Genomic DNA, 23,732 nt, shown 5'->3' with positions numbered 1-23,732 from the left:
TGAACTCCTTACAGACATTCCCCGAAAAGAACACCTTTCAGACAGTACCAGAATTGAACTCCTTACAGACAGTATCAGAATTCAACTCCTTACAGACAGTCTCAGAATGAACACCGTACAGACAGTATCAGAATTGAACTCCTTACAGACAGTCTCAGAATGAACACCGTACAGACAGTATCAGAATTGAACTCCTTACAGACAGTCCTACAATTGAACTCCTTACAGTCAGTATCAGAATTGAACTCCTTACAGACAGTCCCAGAAATGAACTCCTTCCAGACAGTCCCAGAACTGATCTCCTGATAGACAGTCCCCGAATTGAAGTCTTTGCAGACAGTCCCAGAATTGAAGGCCTTACAGACAGTCCCAGAATTGAACTCCTTTCAGACAGTACCAGAATTGAACTCCTTACAGACAGTATCCGAAATTAACTCCTTACAGACAGTCTCAGAACTGAACTGCTTACAGGCAGGATAAGAAATGAACTGCTTACAGACAGTCCCAGAAATGAACTCCATACAGACAGTCCCAGAATTGAACTCCTTTCAGACAGAATCAGAATTGAACTCCATACAGACAGTCCCAGAAACGAACATCCTAACAAACAGTATCAGAATTGAACTTCTTACATACTGCCAGAAATGAACTCCGTACAGACAGATACAGAAGGAACACCATACAGACAGTATCAGAATTGAAGTCCTTACAGACAGTCCTACAATTGAACTCCTTACAGTCAGTATCAGAATTGAACTCCTTACAGACAGTCCCAGAAATGAACTCCCTCCAGACAGTCCCAGAACTGAACTCCAGATAGACAGTCCCCGAATTGAACTCCTTTCAGACAGAATCAGAATTGAACTCCATACAGACAGTGCAAGAATTGAACTCCCTACAGATAGTATCAGAATTGAACAACTTACAGACAGACCCAGAATTGAACTCCTTACAGACAGAACCAGAATTGAACTATTTGCAGAGAGTATCAGAATTGAACACTTTACAGACAGTCCGAGAATAGAACTCTTCACAGACAGTATCAGAATTGAACTCCATAAAGACAGACCCAGAACTGAAATGCTTAGAGATAGTATCAGAAACAAAATGCTTACAGTCTGTCCCAGAAGTCAACGTATAAACAGACAGTATCAGAAATGAACTCCTTCAGACAGTTCCAGAACTGAAATCCTGACAGACAGTCCCAGAATTGAAGTCCTTGCAGACAGTCCCAGAATTGAAGACCTTACAGACAGTCCCAGAATTGAACTCCTTTCAGACAGTACCAGAATTGAACTCCTTACAGACAGTATCAGAAATTAACTCCTTACAGACAGTCACAGAACTGAACTCCACTCAGACAGTCCCAGAACTAAGCTCTTTACAGACTGTCCAAGAAATGAACTCCTTACTGTCAGTATCATAATTGAACTCGTTACAGACAATATAGGAATTGAATTCCTTACAGACTGTTCCGGAAGTGAACTTCTTACAGACAGTATCAGAAATGAACTCCTTTCAGACAGTCCCAGAATTGAACTCCTTACCATCTGTATCAGAACTGAGCTCCTTACAGACAATATCACAATTGAATTCCTTATAGACAGTCCCAGAATTCAACTCATTACAGACAGTCCCAGAACTGAACTCCTGACAGACAGTCCAAGAATTGAAGACCCTACAGACAGTCCCAGAATTGAAATCCTTACTGACAGTATCAGAATTGAACTCTTTACAGACCGTCCTAGAATTGAACTCCTTACAGTCAGTATCAGAATTGAACTCCTTACAGAGAGACCCAGAAATGACCTCCTTCCAGACAGTCCCAGAAGTGAAGTCCTTACAGACAGTCCAGGAATTGAACTCCTTTCAGACACTCCCAGAATTGAACTCCTTACAGTCAGTATCAGAATTGAACTCCTTACAGACAATACCACAATTGAATTCCTTATAGACAGTCCCAGAATTCAACTCCCTACAGACAGTCCCAGAACTGAACTGCTGACAGAAAGTCCCAGAATTGAACTCCTTCCGGACAGTTCCAGAACTGAACTCCTGATAGACAGTCCCCGAATTGAAGTCTTTGCAGACAGTCCCAGAATTGAAGGCCTTACAGACAGTACCAGAATTGAACTCCTTACAGACAGTATCCGAAATTATCTACTTACAGACAGTCTCAGAACTGAACTGCTTACGGGCAGGATCAGAAATGAACTGCTTACAGTCAGTCCCAGAATTGAACTCCTTACAGACATACCCAGAATTGAACTCCTTACAGACAGTATCAGAATTGAACTCCTTACAGTCAGTATTAGAATTGAACTCCTTACGGACAGTATCAGATTTGAACTCCTGATAGACAGTCCCCGAATTGAAGTCTTTGCAGACAGTCCCAGAATTGAAGGCCTTACAGACAGTACCAGAATTGAACTCCTTACAGACATTATCCGAAATTAACTCCTTACAGACAGTCTCAGAACTGAACTGCTTACAGGCAGGATAAGAAATGAACTGCTTACAGACAGTCCCAGAAATGAACTCCATACAGACAGTCCCAGAATTGAACTCCTTTCAGACAGAATCAGAATTGAACTCCATACAGACAGTCCCAGAAACGAACATCCTAACAAACAGTATCAGAATTGAACTTCTTACATACTGCCAGAAATGAACTCCATACAGACAGATACAGAAGGAACACCATACAGACAGTATCAGAATTGAACTCCTTACAGACAGTCCTACAATTGAACTCCTTACAGTCAGTATCAGAATTGAACTCCTTACAGACAGTCCCAGAAATGAACTCCCTCCAGACAGTCCCAGAACTGAACTCCAGATAGACAGTCCCCGAATTGAAGTCTTTGCAGACAGTCCCAGAATAGAAGGCCTTACAGACAGTCCCAGAATTGAACTCCTTACAGTCAGTATCAGAATTGAACTCCTTACAGACAATATCACAATTGAATTCCTTATAGACAGTCCCAGAATTCAACTGCTTACAGACTGTCCCAGAACAGAACTCCTGACAGGCATTCCAGGAATTGAACTAAAGACAGACAGTTCCAGAAATGTACTCCTTACAAACAGTATCAGAAATGAACTCCTTACAGACAATATCAGAATTGAATTCCTTATAGACAGTCCCAGAACTGAACTCCTGATAGACAGTCCCCGAATTGAAGTCTTTGCAGACAGTCCCAGAATTGAAGGCCTTACAGACAGTCCCAGAATTGAACTCCTTTCAGACAGTACCAGAATTGAACTCCTTACAGACAGTATCCGAAATTAACTCCTTACAGACAGTCTCAGATCTGAACTGCTTACAGGCAGGATAAGAAATGAACTGCTTACAGACAGTCCCAGAAATGAACTCCATACAGACAGTCCCAGAATTGAACTCCTTTCAGACAGAATCAGAATTGAACTCCGTACAGACAGTCCAAGAATTGAACTCTCTACAGATAGTATCAGAATTGAACAACTTACAGACAGACCCAGAATTGAACTCCTTACGGACAGTATCAGATTTGAACTCCTGATAGACAGTCCCCGAATTGAAGTCTTTGCAGACAGTCCCAGAATTGAAGGCCTTACAGACAGAATCAGAATTGAACTCCATACAGACAGTCCCAGAATTGAACTCCTTTCAGACAGAATCAGAATTGAACTCCATACAGACAGTCCCAGAAACGAACATCCTAACAAACAGTATCAGAATTGAACTTCTTACATACTGCCAGAAATGAACTCCATACAGACAGATACAGAAGGAACACCATACAGACAGTATCAGAATTGAACTCCTTACAGACAGTCCTACAATTGAACTCCTTACAGTCAGTATCAGAATTGAACTCCTTACAGACAGTCCCAGAAATGAACTCCCTCCAGACTGTCCCAGAACTGAACTCCAGATAGACAGTCCCCGAAATGAACTCCTTTCAGACAGAATCAGAATTGAACTCCATACAGACAGTGCAAGAATTGAACTCCCTACAGATAGTATCAGAATTGAACAACTTACAGACAGACCCAGAATTGAACTCCTTACAGACAGAACCAGAATTGAACTATTTGCAGACAGTATCAGAATTGAACACTTTACAGACAGTCCAAGAATAGAACTCTTCACAGACAGTATCAGAATTGAACTCCATAAAGACAGACCCAGAACTGAAATGCTTAGAGATAGTATCAGAACCAAAATGCTTACAGTCTGTCCCAGAAGTCAACGTATAAACAGACAGTATCAGAAATGAACTCCTTCAGACAGTTCCAGAACTGAAATCCTGACAGACAGTCCCAGAATTGAAGTCCGTGCAGACAGTCCCAGAATTGAAGACCTTACAGACAGTCCCAGAATTGAACTCCTTTCAGACAGTACCAGAATTGAACTCCTTACAGACAGTATCAGAAATTAACTCCTTACAGACAGTCCCAGAATTAAGCTCTTTACAGACTGTCCAAGAAATGAACTCCTTACTGTCAGTATCATAATTGAACTCGTTACAGACAATATAGGAATTGAATTCCTTACAGACTGTTCCGGAAGTGAACTTCTTACAGACAGTATCAGAAATGAACTCCTTTCAGACAGTCCCAGAATTGAACTCCTTACCATCTGTATCAGAACTGAGCTCCTTACAGACAATATCACAATTGAATTCCTTATAGACAGTCCCAGAATTCAACTCATTACAGACAGTCCCAGAACTGAACTCCTGACAGACAGTCCAAGAATTGAAGACCCTACAGACAGTCCCAGAATTGAAATCCTTACTGACAGTATCAGAATTGAACTCTTTACAGACCGTCCTAGAATTGAACTCCTTACAGTCAGTATCAGAATTGAACTCCTTACAGAGAGACCCAGAAATGACCTCCTTCCAGACAGTCCCAGAAGTGAAGTCCTTACAGACAGTCCAGGAATTGAACTCCTTTCAGACAGTCCCAGAATTGAACTCCTTACAGACAGTTCCAGAACTGAACTCCTTACAGACTGTATTAGAAATGAACTCATAACAGACAGTCCTACAATTGAACTCCTTACAGTCAGTATCAGAATTGAACTCCTTACAGACAGTCCCAGAAATGAACTCCCTCCAGACAGTCCCAGAACTGAACTCCAGATAGACAGTCCCCGAATTGAAGTCTTTGCAGACAGTCCCAGAATTGAACTCCTTACAGTCAGTATCAGAATTGAACTCCTTACAGACAATACCACAATTGAATTCCTTATAGACAGTCCCAGAATTCAACTCCCTACAGACAGTCCCAGAACTGAACTGCTGACAGAAAGTCCCAGAATTGAAGACCTTACACACAGTCCCAGAATTGAACTCCTTCCGGACAGTTCCAGAACTGAACTCCTGATAGACAGTCCCCGAATTGAAGTCTTTGCAGACAGTCCCAGAATTGAAGTCCTTACAGACAGTACCAGAATTGAACTCCTTACAGACAGTATCCGAAATTATCTACTTACAGACAGTCTCAGAACTGAACTGCTTACGGGCAGGATCAGAAATGAACTGCTTACAGTCAGTCCCAGATTTGATCTCCTTACAGACATACCCAGAATTGAACTCCTTACAGACAGTATCAGAATTGAACTCCTTACAGTCAGTATTAGAATTGAACTCCTTACGGACAGTATCAGATTTGAACTCCTGATAGACAGTCCCCGAATTGAAGTCTTTGCAGACAGTCCCAGAATTGAAGGCCTTACAGACAGTCCCAGAATTGAACTCCTTTCAGACAGTACCAGAATTGAACTCCTTACAGACAGTATCCGAAATTAACTCCTTACAGACAGTCTCAGAACTGAACTGCTTACAGGCAGGATAAGAAATGAACTGCTTACAGACAGTCCCAGAAATGAACTCCATACAGACAGTCCCAGAATTGAACTCCTTTCAGACAGAATCAGAATTGAACTCCATACAGACAGTCCCAGAAACGAACATCCTAACAAGCAGTATCAGAATTGAACTTCTTACATACTGCCAGAAATGAACTCCGTACAGACAGATACAGAAGGAACACCATACAGACAGTATCAGAATTGAACTCCTTACAGACAGTCCTACAATTGAACTCCTTACAGTCAGTATCAGAATTGAACTCCTTACAGACAGTCCGAGAAATGAACTCCCTCCAGACAGTCCCAGAACTGAACTCCAGATAGACAGTCCCCGAATTGAAGTCTTTGCAGACAGTCCCAGAATAGAAGGCCTTACAGACAGTCCCAGAATTGAACTCCTTACAGTCAGTATCAGAATTGAACTCCTTACAGACAATATCACAATTGAATTCCTTATAGACAGTCCCAGAATTCAACCGCTTACAGACTGTCCCAGAACAGAACTCCTGACAGGCATTCCAGGAATTGAACTAAAGACAGACAGTTCCAGAAATGTACTCCTTACAAACAGTATCAGAAATGAACATCCTTACAAGTAGTATCAGAATTGAACTCCTTACAGTCTGTGCCAGAAATGAACTCCTTACAGACAGTCCCAGAATTGACCTGCTCACCGACATCCCCAGAATTGAACTCCTTACAGACAGTATCAGAATTTAACTCTTTACAGACAGTCAGAGAATTGAACCCTACAAAGACAGTATCAGAACTGAACTCCATAATGAGAGACCAAGAATTGTACACCTTACTGATAGTATCAGTACCAAACTGCTTACAGACTATCCCAGAACTGAACTGCTGACAGACAGTATCAGAATTGAACTCCTTATAGTCAGTATCAGAATAGAACACCTTACAGACAGTATCAGATTTCAACTCCATACAGACAGTCATAGAACTGAACTCCAGACAGACAGTCCCAGAAATGAATTCCTTACTGTCAGTATCATAATTGAACTCATTACAGACAATATAGGAATTGAATTCCTTCCAGACAGTCACAGAATTGCACTCCTTATAGTCTGTATCAGAAGTGAACTCCTTTCAGACACTCCCAGAATTGAACTCCTTACAGGCTGTATCAGATTTGAACTCCTTACAGACAGTTCCAGAATTGAAATCCTAGAAGACAGTCCCAGTATTGAACTCCTTTCAGACACTCCCAGAATTGAACTACTTACATACAGTGTCAGAATTGAACTCCTTACAGACAGTCCCAGAAATGTACTCCTTACAGACATAGCCAGAATTGTACTCCTTTCAGACTGTACCAGAATTGAACTCCTTACAGACAGTATCAGAAATGAACTCCTTACAGACAGTATCAGAATTGACCTCCGTACAGACAGTCCCAGTAATGACCTACTCACAGAGATCCCCAGAATTGAACTCCAAACAGACAGTATCAGAATCAAACTCATTACAGACAGTCCGAGAATTGACCTCCTTATAGACAGTCCCAGAAATTACCTACTCACAGACATCGCCTGTATTGAATTCCTTACAGGCAGTCCCAGAAATGAACACCTTACAGACAGTCCCAGAATTGAAGTCCTTTCAGACACTCCCAGAATTGAACTATTTACAGGCAGTATCTGAAGTGAACTCCTTACAGACAGTTCCAAAATTGAAATCCTAGCAGACAGTCCCAAAATTGAGCTCCTTTCAGACACTCCCAGAATTGAACTCCTTACAGACAGTCCCAGAAATGACCTGCTCACCGACATCCCCAGAATTGAACTCCTTACAGACAGTATCAGAATTTAACTCTTTACAGACAGTCAGAGAATTGAACCCTACAAAGACAGTATCAGAACTGAACTCCATAATGAGAGACCAAGAATTGTACACCTTACTGATAGTATCAGTACCAAACTGCTTACAGACTATCCCAGAACTGAACTGCTGACAGACAGTATCAGAAATGAACTCCTTATAGTCAGTATCAGAATAGAACACCTTACAGACAGTATCAGATTTCAACTCCATACAGACAGTCATAGAACTGAACTCCAGACAGACAGTCCCAGAAATGAATTCCTTACTGTCAGTATCATAATTGAACTCATTACAGACAATATAGGAATTGAATTCCTTCCAGACAGTCACAGAATTGCACTCCTTATAGTCTGTATCAGAAGTGAACTCCTTTCAGACACTCCCAGAATTGAACTCCTTACAGGCTGTATCAGATTTGAACTCCTTACAGACAGTTCCAGAATTGAAATCCTAGAAGACAGTCCCAGTATTGAACTCCTTTCAGACACTCCCAGAATTGAACTACTTACATACAGTGTCAGAATTGAACTCCTTACAGACAGTCCCAGAAGTGTACTCCTTACAGACATAGCCAGAATTGTACTCCTTTCAGACTGTACCAGAATTGAACTCCTTACAGACAGTATCAGAAATGAACTCCTTACAGACAGTATCAGAATTGACCTCCGTACAGACAGTCCCAGTAATGACCTACTCACAGACATCCCCAGAATTGAACTCCAAACAGACAGTATCAGAATCAAACTCATTACAGACAGTCCGAGAATTGACCTCCTTATAGACAGTCCCAGAAATTACCTACTCACAGACATCGCCTGTATTGAATTCCTTACAGGCAGTCCCAGAAATGAACACCTTACAGACAGTCCCAGAATTGAAGTCCTTTCAGACACTCCCAGAATTGAACTATTTACAGGCAGTATCTGAAGTGAACTCCTTACAGACAGTTCCAAAATTGAAATCCTAGCAGACAGTCCCAAAATTGAGCTCCTTTCAGACACTCCCAGAATTGAACTCCTTACAGACAGTCCGAGAATTGAACTCTACATAGACAGTAGCACAATTGAACACCATAAAGACAGACCCTGAACTGTACTACATACTGATAGTATCAGAACCAAACTGCTTACAGACTGTCCCAGAACTGACTATTGACCGACAGTATCAGAATTGAACTCCTTATAGTCAATATCAGAATTGAACTCCTTACACACAGTCCCAGAACTGAACTCCTTTCAGACACTCCCAGAATTGAACCATTTACAGGCAGTATCAGAAGCGAACTCCTTACAGACAGATCCAAAATTGAAATCCTCGCAGACAGTCCCAAAATTGAACTCCTTCCAGACACTCCCAGAATTGAACTCCCTACAGACAGTATCAGAATTGTACTCCTTAAAGTCAGTCCGAGAATTGAACTCTACATAGACAGTAGCAGAATTGAACACCATAAAACAGACCCTGAACTGTACTACTTACTGATAGTATCAGAACAAAACTGCTTACAGACTGTCCCAGAACTGACTACTGACTGACAGTATCAGAAATGATATCCTTCAGACAGTATCAGAATTGAACTCCTTATAGTCAGTATCAGAATTGAATTCCTTACAGACAGTATCAGAAATGATCTCCTTCCAGACAATACCAGAATTGAACTCCTTACAGTCTGTGCCAGAAATGAACTCCTTACAGACAGTCCCAGAAATCAGCTCCTAACAGACAGTGCCAGAAATGAGCTCTTTTCAGACAGACCCAGAATGAACTCCTTACAGACAGTATCAGAATTGAACACCTTACAGACAGTCCCAGAAATGAACATCCTGACAAACAGTATCAGAATTGAACTCCTTTCAGACTGTACCAGAATTGAACTCCTTACAGACAGTATCAGAAATGAACTCCTTACAGACAGTATCAGAATTGACCTCCGTACCGACAGTCCCAGAAATGACCTACTCACAGACATCCCCAGAATTGAACTCCAAACAGACAGTATCAGAATCAAACTCATTACAGACAGTCCGAGAATTGACCTCCTTATAGACAGTCCCAGAAATTACCTACTCACAGACATCGCCTGTATTGAATTCCTTACAGACAGTCCCAGAAATGAACTCCTTACAGACAGTCCCAGAATTGAACTCCTTACACACAGTCCCAGAACTGAACTCCTTTCAGACACTCCCAGAATTGAACCATTTACAGGCAGTATCAGAAGCGAACTCCTTACAGACAGATCCAAAATTGAAATCCTCGCTGACAGTCCCAAAATTGAACTCCTTCCAGACACTCCCAGAAATGAAATCCTTCAGACAGTATCAGAATTGAACTCCTTATAGTCAGTATCAGAATTGAATTCCTTACAGACAGTATCAGAAATGAACATCCTTACAAATAGTATCAGAATTGAACTCCTTACAGTCTGTGCCAGAAATGAACTCCTTACAGACAGTCCCAGAATTGACATCCGTACAGACAGTCCCAGAAATGACCTGCTCACCGACATCCCCAGAATTGAACTCCTTACAGACAGTATCAGAAATTAACTCCTTACAGACAGTCACAGAACTGAACTCCACTCAGACAGTCCCAGAATTAAGCTCTTTACAGACTGTCCAAGAAATGAACTCCTTACTGTCAGTATCATAATTGAACTCGTTACAGACAATATAGGAATTGAATTCCTTACAGACTGTTCCGGAAGTGAACTTCTTACAGACAGTATCAGAAATGAACTCCTTTCAGATAGTCCCAGAATTGAACTCCTTACCATCTGTATCAGAACTGAGCTCCTTACAGACAATATCACAATTGAATTCCTTATAGACAGTCCCAGAATTCAACTCATTACAGACAGTCCCAGAACTGAACTCCTGACAGACAGTCCCAGAATTGAAATCCTTACTGACAGTATCAGAATTGAACTCTTTACAGACCGTCCTAGAATTGAACTCCTTACAGTCAGTATCAGAATTGAACTCCTTACAGAGAGACCCAGAAATGACCTCCTTCCAGACAGTCCCAGAAGTGAAGTCCTTACAGACAGTCCAGGAATTGAACTCCTTTCAGACACTCCCAGAATTGAACTCCTTACAGTCAGTATCAGAATTGAACTCCTTACAGACAATACCACAATTGAATTCCTTATAGACAGTCCCAGAATTCAACTCCCTACAGACAGTCCCAGAACTGAACTGCTGACAGAAAGTCCCAGAATTGAAGACCTTACACACAGTCCCAGAATTGAACTCCTTCCGGACAGTTCCAGAACTGAACTCCTGATAGACAGTCCCCGAATTGAAGTCTTTGCAGACAGTCCCAGAATTGAAGGCCTTACAGACAGTACCAGAATTGAACTCCTTACAGACAGTATCCGAAATTATCTACTTACAGACAGTCTCAGAACTGAACTGCTTACGGGCAGGATCAGAAATGAACTGCTTACAGTCAGTCCCAGAATTGAACTCCTTACAGACAGTCCCAGAAAAGAACTCCTTACAGACATACCCAGAATTGAACTCCTTACAGACAGTATCAGAATTGAACTCCTTACAGTCAGTATTAGAATTGAACTCCTTACGGACAGTATCAGATTTGAACTCCTGATAGACAGTCCCCGAATTGAAGTCTTTGCAGACAGTCCCAGAATTGAAGGCCTTACAGACAGTCCCAGAATTGAACTCCTTTCAGACAGTACCAGAATTGAACTCCTTACAGACAGTATCCGAAATTAACTCCTTACAGACAGTCTCAGAACTGAACTCCATACAGACAGTCCCAGAATTGAACTCCTTTCAGACAGAATCAGAATTGAACTCCATACAGACAGTCCCAGAAACGAACATCCTAACAAACAGTATCAGAATTGAACTTCTTACATACTGCCAGAAATGAACTCCGTACAGACAGATACAGAAGGAACACCATACAGACAGTATCAGAATTGAACTCCTTACAGACAGTCCTACAATTGAACTCCTTACAGTCAGTATCAGAATTGAACTCCTTACAGACAGTCCCAGAAATGAACTCCCTCCAGACAGTCCCAGAACTGAACTCCAGATAGACAGTCCCCGAATTGAAGTCTTTGCAGACAGTCCCAGAATAGAAGGCCTTACAGACACTCTCAGAATTGAACTCTTTACAGTCAGTATCAGAATTGAACTCCTTACAGAGAGACCCAGAAATGACCTCCTTCCAGACAGTCCCAGAAGTGAAGTCCTTACAGACAGTCCAGGAATTGAACTCCTTTCAGACAGTCCCAGAATTGAACTCCTTACAGTCAGTATCAGAATTGAACTCCTTACAGACAATACCACAATTGAATTCCTTATAGACAGTCCCAGAATTCAACTCCCTACAGACAGTCCCAGAACTGAACTGCTGACAGAAAGTCCCAGAATTGAAGACCTTACACACAGTCCCAGAATTGAACTCCTTCCGGACAGTTCCAGAACTGAACTCCTGATAGACAGTCCCCGAATTGAAGTCTTTGCAGACAGTCCCAGAATTGAAGGCCTTACAGACAGTACCAGAATTGAACTCCTTACAGACAGTATCCGAAATTATCTACTTACAGACAGTCTCAGAACTGAACTGCTTACGGGCAGGATCAGAAATGAACTGCTTACAGTCAGTCCCAGAATTGAACTCCTTACAGACAGTCCCAGAAAAGAACTCCTTACAGACATACCCAGAATTGAACTCCTTACAGACAGTATCAGAATTGAACTCCTTACAGTCAGTATTAGAATTGAACTCCTTACGGACAGTATCAGATTTGAACTCCTGATAGACAGTCCCCGAATTGAAGTCTTTGCAGACAGTCCCAGAATTGAAGGCCTTACAGACAGTCCCAGAATTGAACTCCTTTCAGACAGTACCAGAATTGAACTCCTTACAGACAGTATCCGAAATTAACTCCTTACAGACAGTCTCAGAACTGAACTGCTTACAGGCAGGATAAGAAATGAACTGCTTACAGACAGTCCCAGAAATGAACTCCATACAGACAGTCCCAGAATTGAACTCCTTTCAGACAGAATCAGAATTGAACTCCATACAGACAGTCCCAGAAACGAACATCCTAACAAACAGTATCAGAATTGAACTTCTTACATACTGCCAGAAATGAACTCCGTACAGACAGATACAGAAGGAACACCATACAGACAGTATCAGAATTGAACTCCTTACAGACAGTCCTACAATTGAACTCCTTACAGTCAGTATCAGAATTGAACTCCTTACAGACAGTCCCAGAAATGAACTCCCTCCAGACAGTCCCAGAACTGAACTCCAGATAGACAGTCCCCGAATTGAAGTCTTTGCAGACAGTCCCAGAATAGAAGGCCTTACAGACACTCCCAGAATTGAACTCTTTACAGTCAGTATCAGAATTGAACTCCTTACAGACAATATCACAATTGAATTCCTTATAGACAGTCCCAGAATTCAACTGCTTACAGACTGTCCCAGAACAGAACTCCTGACAGGCATTCCAGGAATTGAACTAAAGACAGACAGTTCCAGAAATGTACTCCTTACAAACAGTATCAGAAATGAACTCCTTACAGACAATATCAGAATTGAATTCCTTATAGACAGTCCCAGAACTGAACTCCTGATAGACAGTCCCCGAATTGAAGTCTTTGCAGACAGTCCCAGAATTGAAGGCCTTACAGACAGTACCAGAATTGAACTCCTTACAGACAGTATCCGAAATTAACTCCTTACAGACAGTCTCAGAACTGAACTGCTTACAGGCAGGATAAGAAATGAACTGCTTACAGACAGTCCCAGAAATGAACTCCATACAGACAGTCCCAGAATTGAACTCCTTTCAGACATCCCCAGAATTGAACTCCGTACAGACAGTATCAGAATCAAACTCATTACAGACAGTCCGAGAATTGACCTCCTTATAGACAGTCCCAGAAATTACCTACTCACAGACATCGCCTGTATTGAATTCCTTACAGACAGTCCCAGAAATGTACTCCTTACAGACTGTACCAGAATTGAACTCCTTACAGACAGTATCAGAAATGAACTCCTTACAGACAGTATCAGAATTGACCTCCTTACAGACAGTCCCAGAACTGAACTCCTGATAGACAGTCCCCGAATTGAAGTCTTTGCAGACAGTCCCAGAATTGAAGGCCTTACAGACAGTCCCAGAATTGAACTCCTTTCAGACAGTACCAGAATTGAACTCCTTACAGACAGTATCCGAAATTAACTCCTTACAGACAGTCTCAGAACTGAACTGCTTACAGGCAGGATAAGAAATGAACTGCTTACAGACAGTCCCAGAAATGAACTCCATACAGACAGTCCCAGAATTCAACTCCTTACAGACAGTCCCAGAATTGAACTCCTTTCAGACAGAATCAGAATTGAACTCCATACAGACAGTCCCAGAAACGAACATCCTAACAAACAGTATCAGAATTGAACTTCTTACATACTGCCAGAAATGAACTCCGTACAGACAGATACAGAAGGAACACCATACAGACAGTATCAGAATTGAACTCCTTACAGACAGTCCTACAATTGAACTCCTTACAGTCAGTATCAGAATTGAACTCCTTACAGACAGTCCCAGAAATGAACTCCCTCCAGACAGTCCCAGAACTGAACTCCAGATAGACAGTCCCCGAATTGAACTCCTTTCAGACAGAATCAGAATTGAACTCCATACAGACAGTGCAAGAATTGAACTCCCTACAGATAGTATCAGAATTGAACAACTTACAGACAGACCCAGAATTGAACTCCTTACAGACAGAACCAGAATTGAACTATTTGCAGACAGTATCAGAATTGAACACTTTACAGACAGTCCGAGAATAGAACTCTTCACAGACAGTATCAGAATTGAACTCCATAAAGACAGACCCAGAACTGAAATGCTTAGAGATAGTATCAGAAACAAAATGCTTACAGTCTGTCCCAGAAGTCAACATATAAACAGACAGTATCAGAAATGAACTCCTTCAGACAGTTCCAGAACTGAAATCCTGACAGACAGTCCCAGAATTGAAGTCCTTGCAGACAGTCCCAGAATTGAACTCCTTTCAGACAGTACCAGAATTGAACTCCTTACAGACAGTACCAGAATTGAACTCCTTACAGACAGTATCAGAAATTAACTCCTTACAGACAGTCACAGAACTGAACTCCACTCAGACAGTCCCAGAATTAAGCTCTTTACAGACTGTCCAAGAAATGAACTCCTTACTGTCAGTATCATAATTGAACTCGTTACAGACAATATAGGAATTGAATTCCTTACAGACTGTTCCGGAAGTGAACTTCTTACAGACCGTCCTAGAATTGAACTCCTTACAGTCAGTATCAGAATTGAACTCCTTACAGAGAGACCCAGAAATGACCTCCTTCCAGACAGTCCCAGAAGTGAAGTCCTTACAGACAGTCCAGGAATTGAACTCCTTTCAGACAGTCCCAGAATTGAACTCCTTACAGTCAGTATCAGAATTGAACTCCTTACAGACAATACCACAATTGAATTCCTTATAGACAGTCCCAGAATTCTACTCCCTACAGACAGTCCCAGAACTGAACTGCTGACAGAAAGTCCCAGAATTGAAGACCTTACACACAGTCCCAGAATTGAACTCCTTCCGGACAGTTCCAGAACTGAACTCCTGATAGACAGTCCCCGAATTGAAGTCTTTGCAGACAGTCCCAGAATTGAAGGCCTTACAGACAGTACCAGAATTGAACTCCTTACAGACAGTATCCGAAATTATCTACTTACAGACAGTCTCAGAACTGAACTGCTTACGGGCAGGATCAGAAATGAACTGCTTACAGTCAGTCCCAGAATTGAACTCCTTACAGACAGTCCCAGAAAAGAACTCCTTACAGACATACCCAGAATTGAACTCCTTACAGACAGTATCAGAATTGAACTCCTTACAGTCAGTATTAGAATTGAACTCCTTACGGACAGTATCAGATTTGAACTCCTGATAGACAGTCCCCGAATTGAAGTCTTTGCAGACAGTCCCAGAATTGAAGGCCTTACAGACAGTCCCAGAATTGAACTCCTTTCAGACAGTACCAGAATTGAACTCCTTACAGACAGTATCCGAAATTAACTCCTTACAGACAGTCTCAGAACTGAACTGCTTACAGGCAGGATAAGAAATGAACTCCATACAGACAGTCCCAGAATTGAACTCCTTTCAGACAGAATCAGAATTGAACTCCATACAGACAGTCCCAGAAACGAACATCCTAACAAACAGTATCAGAATTGAACTTCTTACATACTGCCAGAAATGAACTCCGTACAGACAGATACAGAAGGAACACCATACAGACAGTATCAGAATTGAACTCCTTACAGACAGTCCTACAATTGAACTCCTTACAGTCAGTATCAGAATTGAACTCCTTACAGACAGTCCCAGAAATGAACTCCCTCCAGACAGTCCCAGAACTGAACTCCAGATAGACAGTCCCCGAATTGAAGTCTTTGCAGACAGTCCCAGAATAGAAGGCCTTACAGACAGTCCCAGAATTGAACTCCTTACAGTCAGTATCAGAATTGAACTCCTTACAGACAGACCCAGAATTGAACTCCTTACAGACAGAACCAGAATTGAACTCCATAAAGACAGACCCAGAACTGTAATGCTTAGAGATAGTATCAGAACCAAAATGCTTACAGTCTGTCCCAGAAGTCAACGTATAAACAGACAGTATCAGAAATGAACTCCTTCAGACTGTTCCAGAACTGAAATCCTGACAGACAGTCCCAGAATTGAACTCCTTTCAGACAGTACCAGAATTGAACTCCTTACAGACAGTATCAGAAATTAACTCCTTACAGACAGTATCAGAAATGAACTCCTTTCAGACAGTCCCAGAATTGAACTCCTTACCATCTGTATCAGAACTGAGCTCCTTACAGACAATATCACAATTGAATTCCTTATAGACAGTCCCAGAATTCAACTCATTACAGACAGTCCCAGAACTGAACTCCTGACAGACAGTCCAAGAATTGAAGACCCTACAGACAGTCCCAGAATTGAAATCCTTACTGACAGTATCAGAATTGAACTCTTTACAGACCGTCCTAGAATTGAACTCCTTACAGTCAGTATCAGAATTGAACTCCTTACAGAGAGACCCAGAAATGAGCTCCTTCCAGACAGTCCCAGAAGTGAAGTCCTTACAGACAGTCCCGGAATTGAACTCCTTTCAGACAGTCCCAGAATTGAACTCCTTACAGTCAGTATCAGAATTGAACTCCTTACAGACAATATCACAATTGAATTCCTTATAGAGAATGAACTCCTTACAGACAGTCCCAGAACTGAACTGCTGACAGACAGTCCCAGAATTGAAGACCTTACACACAGTCCCAGAATTGAACTCCTTCCGGTCAGTTCCAGAACTGAACACCTTACAGACAGTATCAGAATTCAACTCCTTACAGACAGTCCCAGAAAAGAACTCCTTACAGTCAGTATTAGAATTGAACTCCTTACGGACAGTATCAGATTTGAACTCCTGATAGACAGTCCCCGAATTGAAGGCCTTACAGACAGTCCCAGAATTGAACTCCTTACAGACAGTATCCGAAATTAACTCCTTACAGACAGTCCCAGAATTGAACTCCTTTCAGACACTCCCAGAATTGAACTATTTACAGGCAGTATCAGAAGTGAACTCCTTACAGACAGTCCCAGAATTGACCTGCTCACCGACATCCCCAGAATTGAACTCCTTACAGACAGTATCAGAATTTAACTCTTTACAGACAGTCAGAGAATTGAACCCTACAAAGACAGTATCAGAACTGAACTCCATAATGAGAGACCAAGAATTGTACACCTTACTGATAGTATCAGTACCAAACTGCTTACAGACTATCCCAGAACTGAACTGCTGACAGACAGTATCAGAATTGAACTCCTTATAGTCAGTATCAGAATAGAACACCTTACAGACAGTATCAGATTTCAACTCCATACAGACAGTCATAGAACTGAACTCCAGACAGACAGTCCCAGAAATGAATTCCTTACTGTCAGTATCATAATTGAACTCATTACAGACAATATAGGAATTGAATTCCTTCCAGACAGTCACAGAATTGCACTCCTTATAGTCTGTATCAGAAGTGAACTCCTTTCAGACACTCCCAGAATTGAACGCCTTACAGGCTGTATCAGATTTGAACTCCTTACAGACAGTTCCAGAATTGAACTCCTTTCAGACACTCCCAGAATTGAACTACTTACATACAGTGTCAGAATTGAACTCCTTACAGACAGTCCCAGAAATGTACTCCTTACAGACATAGCCAGAATTGTACTCCTTTCAGACTGTACCGGAATTGAACTCCTTACAGACAGTATCAGAATTGACCTCCGTACAGACAGTCCCAGTAATGACCTACTCACAGACATCCCCAGAATTGAACTCCAAACAGACAGTATCAGAATCAAACTCATTAAAGACAGTCCAAGAATTGACCTCCTTATAGACAGTCCCAGAAATTACCTACTCACAGACATCGCCTGTATTGAATTCCTTACAGGCAGTCCCAGAAATGAACACCTTACAGACAGTCCCAGAATTGAAGTCCTTTCAGACACTCCCAGAATTGAACTATTTACAGGCAGTATCTGAAGTGAACTCCTTACAGACAGTTCCAAAATTGAAATCCTAGCAGACAGTCCCAAAATTGAGCTCCTTTCAGACACTCCCAGAATTGAACTCCTTACAGACAGTCCGAGAATTGAACTCTACATAGACAGTAGCACAATTGAACACCATAAAGACAGACCCTGAACTGTACTACATACTGATAGTATCAGAACCAAACTGCTTACAGACTGTCCCAGAACTGACTATTGACCGACAGTATCAGAATTGAACTCCTTATAGTCAATATCAGAATTGAACTCCTTACACACAGTCCCAGAACTGAACTCCTTTCAGACACTCCCAGAATTGAACCATTTACAGGCAGTATCAGAAGCGAACTCCTTACAGACAGATCCAAAATTGAAATCCTCGCAGACAGTCCCAAAATTGAACTCCTTCCAGACACTCCCAGAATTGAACTCCCTACAGACAGTATCAGAATTGTACTCCTTAAAGTCAGTCCGAGAATTGAACTCTACATAGACAGTTGCAGAATTGAACACCATAAAACAGACCCTGAACTGTACTACTTACTGATAGTATCAGAACAAAACTGCTTACAGACTGTCCCAGAACTGACTACTGACTGACAGTATCAGAAATGATATCCTTCAGACAGTATCAGAATTGAACTCCTTATAGTCAGTATCAGAATTGAACTCCTTACAGTCTGTGCCAGAAATGAACTCCTTACAGACAGTCCCAGAAATCAGCTCCTAACAGACAGTGCCAGAAATGAGCTCTTTTCAGACAGACCCAGAATGAACTCCTTACAGACAGTATCAGAATTGAACACCTTACAGACAGTCCCAGAAATGAACATCCTGACAAACAGTATCAGAATTGAACTCCTTTCAGACTGTACCAGAATTGAACTCCTTACAGACAGTATCAGAAATGAACTCCTTACAGACAGTATCAGAATTGACCTCCGTACAGACAGACCCAGAAATGACCTACTCACAGACATCCCCAGAATTGAACTCCTTACAGACAATATCAGAATCAAACTCATTACAGACAGTCTGAGAATTGACCTCCTTATAGACATTCCCAGAAATTACCTACTCACAGACATCGCCTGTATTGAATTCCTTACAGACAGTCCCAGAAATGAACACCTTACAGACAGTCCCAGAATTGAACCATTTACAGGCAGTATCAGAAGCGAACTCCTTACAGACAGATCCAAAATTGAAATCCTCGCAGACAGTCCCAAAATTGAACTCCTTCCAGACACTCCCAGAAATGAAATCCTTCAGACAGTATCAGAATTGAACTCCTTATAGTCAGTATCAGAATTGAATTCCTTACAGACAGTATCAGAAATGAACATCCTTACAAATAGTATCAGAATTGAACTCCTTACAGTCTGTGCCAGAAATGAACTCCTTACAGACAGTCCCAGAATTGACCTCCGTACAGACAGTCCCAGAAATGACCTGCTCACCGACATCCCCAGAATTGAACTCCTTACAGACAGTATCAGAATTTAACTCTTTACAGACAGTCAGAGAATTGAACCCTACAAAGACAGTAGCAGAACTGAACTCCATAATGAGAGACCAAGAATTGTACACCTTACTGATAGTATCAGTACCAAACTGCTTACAGACTATCCCAGAACTGAACTGCTGACAGACAGTATCAGAAATGAACTCCTTATAGTCAGTATCAGAATAGAACACCTTACAGACAGTATCAGATTTCAACTCCATACAGACAGTCATAGAACTGAACTCCAGACAGACAGTCCCAGAAATGAATTCCTTACTGTCAGTATCATAATTGAACTCATTACAGACAATATAGGAATTGAATTCCTTCCAGACAGTCACAGAATTGCACTCCTTATAGTCTGTATCAGAAGTGAACTCCTTTCAGACACTCCCAGAATTGAACTCCTTACAGGCTGTATCAGATTTGAACTCCTTACAGACAGTTCCAGAATTGAAATCCTAGAAGACAGTCCCAGTATTGAACTCCTTTCAGACACTCCCAGAATTGAACTACTTACATACAGTATCAGAATTGAACTCCTTACAGACAGTCCCAGAAATGTACTCCTTACAGACATAGCCAGAATTGTCCTCCTTTCAGACTGTACCAGAATTGAACTCCTTACAGACAGTATCAGAAATGAACTCCTTACAGACAGTATCAGAATTGACCTCCGTACAGACTGTCCCAGAAATGACCTACTCACAGACATCCCCAGAATTGAACTCCAAACAGACAGTATCAGAATCAAACTCATTACAGACAGTCCGAGAATTGACCTCCTTATAAACAGTCCCAGAAATTACCTACTCACAGACATCGCCTGTATTGAATTCCTTACAGACAGTCCCAGAAATGAACACCTTACAGACAGTCCCAGAATTGAAGTCCTTACACACCGTGCCAGAATTGAACTCCTTTCAGACACTCCCTGAATTGAACACCTTACAGACAGTATCAGAAGCGAACTCCTTACAGACAGATCCAAAATTGAAATCTTCGCAGACAGTCCCAGAATTGAACTCCCTACAGACAGTATCAGAATTGAACTCCTTAAAGTCAGTCCGAGAATTGAACTCCACATAGACAGTAGCAGAATTGAACACCATAAAGACAGACCCTGAACTGTACTACTTACTGATAGTATCAGAACAAAACTGCTTACAGACTGTCCCAGAACTGACTACTGACTGACAGTATCAGAAATGATATCCTTCAGACAGTATCAGAGTTGAACTCCTTACAGTCTGTGCCAGAAATGAACTCCTTACAGACAGTCCCAGAAATCAGCTCCTAACAGACAGTGCCAGAATTGAACTCCCTACAGACAGAATCAGAAATGAGCTCTTTTCAGACAGACCCAGAATGAACTCCTTACAGACTGTATCAGAATTGAACACCTTACAGTCAGTCCCAGAAATGAACATCCTGACAAACAGTATCAGAATTGAACTCCTTTCAGACTGTCCCAGAATTGAACTCCTTACAGACAGTATCAGAAATGAACTCCTTACAGACAGTATCAGAATTGACCTCCGTACAGACAGTCCGAGAATTGAACTCTACTTAGACAGTAGCAGAATTGAACACCATAAAACAGACCCTGAACTGTACTACTTACTGATAGTATCAGAACCAAACTGCTGACAGACTGTCCCTGAACTGACTACTGACTGACAGTATCAGAAATGAAATCCTTCAGACAGTATCAGAATTGAACTCCTTATAGTCAGTATCAGAATTGAATTCCTTACAGACAGTATCAGAATTAATATCCTTTCAGATCGTACCAGAAATGAACTCCTTCCAGACAGTCGCAGAAATGAACTCCTTAGAGACAGTATCAGAAATGAGCTCCTTACAAATAGTTAGAGAAATCAACTCCTTACAGTCAGTATCAGAAGTGAACTCCTTACAGACAGTCGCAGAAATGAATTTCCTTACAAATAGTATCAGAATTGAACTCCTTACAGTCTGTGCCAGAAATGAACTCCTTACAGACAGTCCCAGAATTGACCTCTTTACAGACAGTCCCAGAAATGACCTACTCACCGACATCCCCAGAATTGAACTCCTTACAGACAGTATCAGAATTTAACTCTTTACAGACAGTCAGAGAATTGAACTCTACATAGACAGTAGCAGAATTGAACACCATAAAGACAGACCCTGAACTGTACTACTTACTGATAGTATCAGAACAAAACTGCTTACAGACTGTCCCAGAACTGACTACTGACAGACAGTATCAGAATTTAACTCTTTACAGACAGTCAGAGAATTGAACCCTACAAAGACAGTATCAGAACTGAACTCCATAATGAGAGACCAAGAATTGTACACCTTACTGATAGTATCAGTACCAAACTGCTTACAGACTATCCCAGAACTGAACTGCTGACAGACAGTATCAGAATTGAACTCCTTATAGTCAGTTTCAGAATAGAACACCTTACAGACAGTATCAGATTTCAACTCCATACAGACAGTCATAGAACTGAACTCCAGACAGACAGTCCCAGAAATGAACTCCTTACTGTCGTATCATAATTGAACTCATTACAGACTATATAGGAATTGAATTCCTTCCAGACAGTCACAGTATTGCACTCCTTATAGTCTGTATCAGAAGTGAACTCCTTTCAGACACTCCCAGAATTGAACTCCTAACAGACAGTGCCAGAAATGAGCTCTTTTCAGACAGACCCAGAATGAACTCCTTACAGACAGTATCAGAAGTGAACTCCTTACAGACAGTCGCAGAAATGAACTTCCTTACAAATAGTATCAGAATTGAACTCCTTACAGTCTGTGCCAGAAATGAACTCCTTACAGACAGTCCCAGAAATGACCTACTCACCGACATCCCCAGAATTGAACTCCTTACAGACAGTATCAGAATTTAACTCTTTACAGACAGTCAGAGAATTGAACCCTACAAAGCCAGTATCAGAACTGAACTGCATAATGAAAGACCAAGAACTGTACACCTTACTGATAGTATCAGTACCAAACTGCTTACAGACTATCCCAGAACTGAGCTGCTGACAGACAGTATCAGAATTGAACTCCTTATAGTCAGTTTCAGAATAGAACACCTTACAGACAGTATCAGATTTCAACTCCATACAGGCAGTCATAGAACTGATCTCCAGACAGACAGTCCCAGAAATGAACTCCTTACTGTCAGTATCATAATTGAACTCATCACAGACTATATATTGAATTCCTTCCAGACAGTCACAGAATTGCACTCCTTATAGTCTGTATCAGAAGTGAACTCCTTTCAGACACTCCCAGAATTGAACTCCTTACAGGCTGTATCAGATTTGAACTCCTTACAGACAGTTCCAGAATTGAAATCCTAGCAGACAGTCCCAGTATTGAACTACTTTCAGACACTCCCAGAATTGAACTACTTACATACAGTATCAGAATTGAACTCCTTACAGACAGTCCCAGAAATGTACTACTTACAGACATAGCCAGAATTGAACTCCTTACAGACAGCATCAGAATTGAACTCCTTACAGACAGTATCAGAAATGAACTCCTTACAGACAGTCCCAGAAATGAACCCCTTAGAGACAGTATCAGAAATGAGCTCCTTACAAACAGTTAGAGAAATCAACTCCTTACAGACAGTATCAGAAGTGAACTTCCTTACAAATAGTATCAGAATTGAACTCCTTACAGTCTGTGCCAGAAATGAACTCCTTACAGACAGTCCCAGAATTGACCTCCGTACAGACAGTCCCAGAAATGACCTACTCACCGACATCCCCAGAATTGAACTCCTTACAGACAGTATCAGAAATGAACTCCTTCCAGA

The 23,732-nt window shown here is 41.4% G+C and overlaps 1 protein-coding gene across 2 annotated transcripts in view; it reads right to left on the bottom strand.

Annotated features, from left to right (window-relative positions):
* Window positions 1-23,406, bottom strand: part of LOC132391542 (uncharacterized) — a 73,939-nt gene extending 50,533 nt beyond the window's left edge. Inside the window, exon 1 of one of the 2 annotated variants that reach the window (XM_059964865.1) lies at window positions 23,378-23,406. The gene's annotated coding sequence lies outside the window, so the exon portion shown is untranslated. Of the gene's footprint in view, window positions 1-7,158; window positions 7,176-23,377 lie in introns of those variants that run through there. The other variant, XM_059964866.1, reaches the window with a different exon arrangement.
* Between the last annotated feature and the right edge of the window lie 326 nt (window positions 23,407-23,732).

This window comes from Hypanus sabinus, chromosome 3, assembly GCF_030144855.1.
Source record: "Hypanus sabinus isolate sHypSab1 chromosome 3, sHypSab1.hap1, whole genome shotgun sequence".
NCBI classification, from domain to species: Eukaryota; Metazoa; Chordata; class Chondrichthyes; order Myliobatiformes; family Dasyatidae; genus Hypanus; species Hypanus sabinus.
Note: the sequence above shows the minus strand (reverse complement) of the source record. Positions and strands in the feature narration are given on the sequence as shown.